We start from the raw sequence: 5948 nt of genomic DNA, 5'->3' as shown, positions 1-5948 counted from the left end.
CGGTCCCGCCCCGGCCCCGCCCAGCCCGGAGCCTCTCCGGACGCAGGGAGGGGTAGGGCGGTTCTGCCCCGAGTGCCCGCGGCACCGCGCTCCTGCAAGCTCCCGGCCGGGTAAGTGGCTCGGGGCCGGGAGGCCGGGACGGGGACCGAGAGGGTCGGGTCCTCAACCCCCCGGCCCAGCCGTGGCGCGTCCCTCAGGGATCGGGGTCGCTGAAAGTCAAGGGGACCCGGGGAGGCGCGCCCGGCGCGGGGGCGGGGGCCCTGGCGTGACAGCTGCGGGCGGGCGGGTATTTTTAGTTTAAACCCAACCATTTCCTGCCGCCTGCGAAATCCCCTAGCCTTTCTGCTCCCCAACCCTGGAGGTTCGGTCCCCAAGAAAAAGCCCTTAAGTCCAGGGCAGCGCGTCCCCGGAGGGCCGGGCGCCGCCTCCAATCTTCGCTCTGCCTCCGCTTGGGGCGAGCGGACCTGTCGCTGCGGGCTCGCGCCGCCGCGTGTCCCCGGACCGGGCGGTAAACGCCGGCGGGAATACCCCCTCCGGGCGACCACAAGCTCGCTCCGTAGTGCCTGAGAGAGCCCAGAGCCCACGGTAGGAAGAGGAAGTCGCACCGCAGGCAGGATCAGTTTCCTTCAGAACCCCCGGCTGTGCAGCCTTGCGCAAGCTTCTCAGCCTCTCTGGGCCTCATCCCACATCTCTAAAGAAGGGGAGAGTGAGGGCAGAAACGTCTTGTAGGGCCTGAAGGAGCCCCGACGGGATGCTGACTCTTCTTAGAATCTTCAGATCTTGACTCCAAACAGTGAATCTGGTGGACGTGGCCTGTCGGTCGTCCCAGGAGCAGTGAGTGCCCAGTGCAGCCCACTGACCTCCGCTTCAAAACTCTAAGGCGGGGAACTCCAGCTGCGGCGGGGTGATAATAATTGTTATTGTTTTATCACTTTGGCCCTAAAGCTCTGGCCCAAGGCTGCCCTGGGACCCTCTCCCAGGTTCCTCCCGGCACTAATGAGGGCCCTTTTACAGCCAAGCGCTGCCAGTGGGGGAGCCTGATGTGCCCGGGGTGGAGGGCGGGGGGCATGCCTCGTTTCACATGAAGGAGGGCAGGAGGAGACAGTGGGGAAAAGTGACTGTCCTCCCAGTGAAGGGAGCATGTCACAAAATCGCTGCCCCTCTGAGCCTGACAGGACAGCCTCCTTCATCCAGAGGAAACAGGTCCAGAGAGGGGGAGTGATTTGCCCAGAGCCACACAGCCAAAAACAGAACTTGTCTCTTGAAGGGTCCAGCCCTGCCTCCTGCACAGCCAGGACAGCCAACAGCTATCAGAGGTCAGGAGCTGGGAGGCAGAGGGGGAGTGCACTGTGCCAACAGGCTGTTTTGCCCTGTTTCCTGTAACCATGCCCCAGCGGAGCTCTCTGACACGTGTGGGTCTGTGCATTCCTCAGGCAGCCGGCCACAGCTGTGCCAAGCCTGCTGGCCCTGGGGCATCATTTGCAGCCAGAGAGGCCCCTTGGAGGGCAGCTGGAGGGGGTGTGGGCTGCGAGGGCTTATTTCTGGAACTCATTCCTCTCGCTGGGGTTCCTGAAGAGGGGACCCGAGGATTTGCTGGCGGCACTGAGGGGAGTGGTGGGAATCTGGGCTCAGGTTTCTGCCCCAGGGTGCAGGCTGGCCTCTAGCCCGTGCAGGCACCCTTCAGGGGAAGTTTGAGTTCCTTCTGTCTCCTCGGGAACAAACCTCTAGCCCGGGTGTTTTGCATGTTTTCCCACAGCCAGGGACCTGTCCTTGCCTGGGTGGCCACTCTGCCTTGTGATGCAGAAACCTGGGGCAGCGACTGTTGGGGGAACGTGGCTTAGCTGCAGGGTGACCTCCATTCTGGGGAGGCAAGACCGGGCAGGTCCAGCACAACCTCCAAAGCGCCCTGGAGCCCCTGGGTGCCCAGTGTGCAGTAGGGCCTCCCGTATTGCTCCACTGTTAGAAATGAGGGTGGACGTCAGACTAGCTGTTCCAGCCCTGCCTTAGCCTTTTCCCAGCTGGGTGATCGTGGAAACGTTACTTCACCTTTCACAGCTTCAATTTGCTTCCCCACGAGACGGGATGACTATAGCGCCCGCTGAGAGAATAAAATGGGACTTCCCTTCAACAGTGTTCCGTGCGGTGTCAGCCTCAGCACATGGGAGCAGGTGTCACAGTTTGGGGTAATGGGGTCTGGTTAGGACACCTGAGTTTCCTCCCCCTCAGTTCCACCCTCTCCCCCTCTGTCTTGATGTCCCCATGTCTGTCAAATGGCAGGTGGCCTTGATCATCTCCCTCCGAGCTCTTCTGGCACTGAAAGCTGGTCCTTGACCCAGGCAGAGAGATTTGAGAGGCACCAGCAGGGGACTCCAGGGGACTCTGGGCTCTTGGGCAACATTTCCTGTCTCTCACCTCCTAGGATTCTGACCGCAGGCAAGGCTGCCACTCCTGGCCCAGGGACAAATGAGGAGAGAGATTCAGAGGCCAGGAGTGGTGGAGTCAGGATTTGAACTCGGGGCTTTTTTTTTTCATTCCTTTTCTTTCCTCCTTCCCCTTCTTCCTCTTCTTCTTTTTAATTTAAGTATAGTTGATTTACAATGTTGTGTTAATTTTTGCCGTACAGCAAAGTGATTCAGTTATACATATATATGTACTCTTTAAAAAAATTATTTATTTATTTATTTTTGGCTGCATTGGGTCTTTGTTGCTGCGCGCAGGCTTTCTCTAGTTGCAGTGAGCGGGGGCTACTCTTCGTTGCAGTGCGTGGTCTTCTCATTGCGGTGGCTTTTCTTGTTGTGGAGCACGGGCTCTAGGCACGTTGGCTTTAGTAGCTGTGGCACGAGGGCTCAGCAGTTGTGGCTCGCGGTCTCTAGAGCGCAGGCTCAGTAGTTGTGGCACACGGGCTTAGTTGCTTTGCGGCATGTGGGATCTTCCCGGGTCAGAGCTCGAACCCGTGTCCCCTGCATTGACAGGTGGATTCTTACCCACTGAACCACCAGGGAAGTCCTATATATATATTCTTTTTTTTTATATTCTTTTCCATTATGGTTTATCATAGGATACTGAATATAGTTCTCTGTGCTATACAGTAATACCTTAATGTTTATCCATTCCATATATAATAGCTTACATGTCCTAACCCCAGCCCCCACTGCATCCTTTCCCTAGCCCCCTCCTCCCTGGCAACCACAGGTCTTGAACTCAGGGCTTTTGACTTGGTGCTCTTCACTCTATCACACTGCCTGTCTCAGACAACACGAGGACAGTGTTATACGTCAATTATCAGGAGGACAGTACTGGTGAGGTAGGATCCAATCAACATTAAGACGTTGGCATTTGCTGGAAGAAGTGGATTCCAAACTTTTTTTTTTTTTCCCGTAATATCTAACAGTAGCCCAGATGGATCACAGAGAGAGGAACCTGAGAGGAGCCGATGGAAGTTGGGGAACTGTCTGTCCACTCTCTCGGCCCCTACCCACCGGCCAAGGAATCTTTGCTTCAAGACTTAAGGATGAATTCCCTGGCAGTGAGAAGCCAGGAAGGAGATGGGGGGACGGGCGGTCCTGGCCGCAGAAGCCTTGATTTTGTCCTCATCAAAACAGAGTTAAGGGCTTCCCTGGTGGCACAGTGGTTGAGAGTCTGCCTGCCGATGCAGGGGACACGGGTTCGTGCCCCGGTCCGGGAAGATCCCACATGCCGCGGAGCAGCTGGGCCCGTGAGCCATGGCCGCTGAGCCTGCGCGTCCGGAGCCTGTGCTCCGCAACTGGAGAGGCCACAACAGTGAGGGGCCCGCGTACCGCAAAAAAAACCCAAACAGAGCTAAGAGGCCCCAACACCTTCCTGTGGGGTTGCTGGGAGGATAAATGAGACAACTGGGGACGACACTCAGCAGAATGCCCAGCATGGTGGGGACACACCAGAAAGAGGCGGTATCATGGTTTTATTGTTACTAATCCTCCTAATGTCGCTGCAACAATGTAGTGTGGCCTGCGCCTCTTGCCTGGATTTCTAGGCCGCAGATCTGGCAAAGGGAATCCTAGCATACCCAGAATACTTTGAAAGACTCAGGGGAAAGGCAGAGGCTGCTCAGGAAATTCGAAAGGTCAAAACCCGAGCACACTGACATGAGTTGATTGACATATATACATCCCATGTAATATATACGTGAGACGTAAAATGGTGGCAGAAAGCAGGAAGGTGATTACCTTAAATACAAGTCAAGCGTCACCTTGGGCTGGGGGGAGAGGAGATTGGAGGGAGAGGTTTTGAATGAGAGGGTCATGGTGGGGGGGGGCGGGGTTATGAGGGAATTCACCTTGTAATTACTTGTGAGTACAGGTATGTTTCATGCACCCCTCTATACCTAGATCCTGTTTCATAAATGTAAGCAGGTTTAAAAAAAAAAAAGGCAAGGGAATGATAATGTAAAACCAAGGTGGCCGTCTTGGTCGGGGAGAGGGTACAGGGTCAGCCTGCTCCATTCTCAGTGGCATCCACTGTTTCTGTGGGCTTGTGGGCATTATTTAAAAATATTTTTATGCTTCATCACTTGCAAATACGAAACATATACACATATACAATGTATATAATATGTAAATGTAATACATATATAATGTAATACAATATATATTCCATTGTTTATATATCAAATCGTACATACAAGTAAAATTAGAAGGTAATACAGAGCATTTTCACAAAGCTGTCTTAGAAAATCACACTCTTCCCAGAGATTCAAATGTTAATCTGCCTGGGTTTAAAAAATGGAACCAACACAAATCCTGCTGTATAACAGACACATGGTTTCTCATTCAGTAGAAATAATCTCCCTCTTCTGAAGTCATAACAAGAGAGTGACTTTCACACTCTACCATCTCAGATGCTTCAACAGGGTTTTCAAGTCCTGGCCTCATGATTTATGCTTCTGAAATCAGAAAATCCTGACGTATTTGAGCTGGGAGGAACCTCAGGTCCCCTGGGCCCATCTGCTGGCTTTACGGCCGAGGGAATGTGAGGCAGGTAGTTAGAGAAGACAGTTCGCTCTGTGCTGCTACATGTAGGTGACTCTCATCAGGACACCACCCACCACACCTATGCTGCTACTCCTACTAGTACTACAAGGCAGGGAAATGGGTGGTATATCTGAGATTAAACTGATGCGATCGTTTCAATTTTAAAAAGTCAGAAGAGAGCTACAACAAGCGGTGACCCCAGCACTTCCAGGACTTACGCGGACAGAAACATACAAGCAGTGCCTTTCCTCCTGGAAGCCCTCTTAGGGTTCCTCCTACTCTTTGCAGGGCACGCTGGATATATTTATAAGTTATCAAAGCAATTTTGTGCCATGGATATGGTGATCCCCAGTTTTCAGTCGGGGAAACAGGTTCAGAGAGGTTAACCGTCTTGCCCCAAATCACATGACAGGTAATTGATGAGGCAGGAGTTTCACCCCAAGGGAGTACTAAAGAGACGAGAGACTGCTTTAAGTGTGCCGTGTGTGAGCACACCCTTCACTCCTCAGATGCCGAAGCCCACCGTGGCCGCTGGTTGAACTCTAAGTCAAGAGTTTTATTTGAGATCTGGAAAGGGCTGAGCCCCTCCCAAGTGACATTTGCTGAAATAACGCAGCAGGGCTGACTCACTGGGGGAGACTCTTTCCTTGCTGTTGCAAAGAGCTGGCCTTTCTGTGATGCTAGGAGGCGCCCTCATTCATAGACCTGTTTGACCTTCACCTGGGCGGGTCTCCATTTCCTGCCCTTTAAAAAGGGAGGTTGGAATTAGGAGATCTCTAAGGTGCCTTGAAGTCTGAATGTTTCCTCTCATCCAAGAACCACAGCCTCTCAGTAGGTATTTGGGGACTTTCAGTCTGGCTGCTGCAGTCTGCCCCCCTGCCCCTCCCAGGAGGGGTCAGGTCACTTAATCAGGTGATTCCCTGTTTATCTACCTCCATT

At 53.4% G+C, this 5948-nt stretch overlaps 1 protein-coding gene across 5 annotated transcripts in view; it reads left to right on the top strand.

Moving 5' to 3' along the window:
• The window catches only part of SYNE3 (spectrin repeat containing nuclear envelope family member 3), a 95215-nt gene that overhangs the window by 809 nt on the left and 88458 nt on the right, over positions 1-5948 (top strand). For 4 of the 5 annotated variants that reach the window (XM_024758638.1, XM_024758656.1, XM_024758622.1 and 1 more), the window contains exon 1: positions 8-110. The exons of the other annotated variant lie outside the window; for it this stretch is intronic. The gene's annotated coding sequence lies outside the window, so the exon portion shown is untranslated. Of the gene's footprint in view, positions 1-7; positions 111-5948 lie in introns of those variants that run through there. 5 annotated transcript variants of the gene reach the window in all.

The sequence above is a fragment of the Neophocaena asiaeorientalis genome, unplaced genomic scaffold (genome assembly GCF_003031525.2).
Source record: "Neophocaena asiaeorientalis asiaeorientalis breed wild unplaced genomic scaffold, Neophocaena_asiaeorientalis_V1.1 scaffold476, whole genome shotgun sequence".
Classification (NCBI taxonomy): domain Eukaryota; kingdom Metazoa; phylum Chordata; class Mammalia; order Artiodactyla; family Phocoenidae; genus Neophocaena; species Neophocaena asiaeorientalis.
Note: the sequence above shows the minus strand (reverse complement) of the source record. Positions and strands in the feature narration are given on the sequence as shown.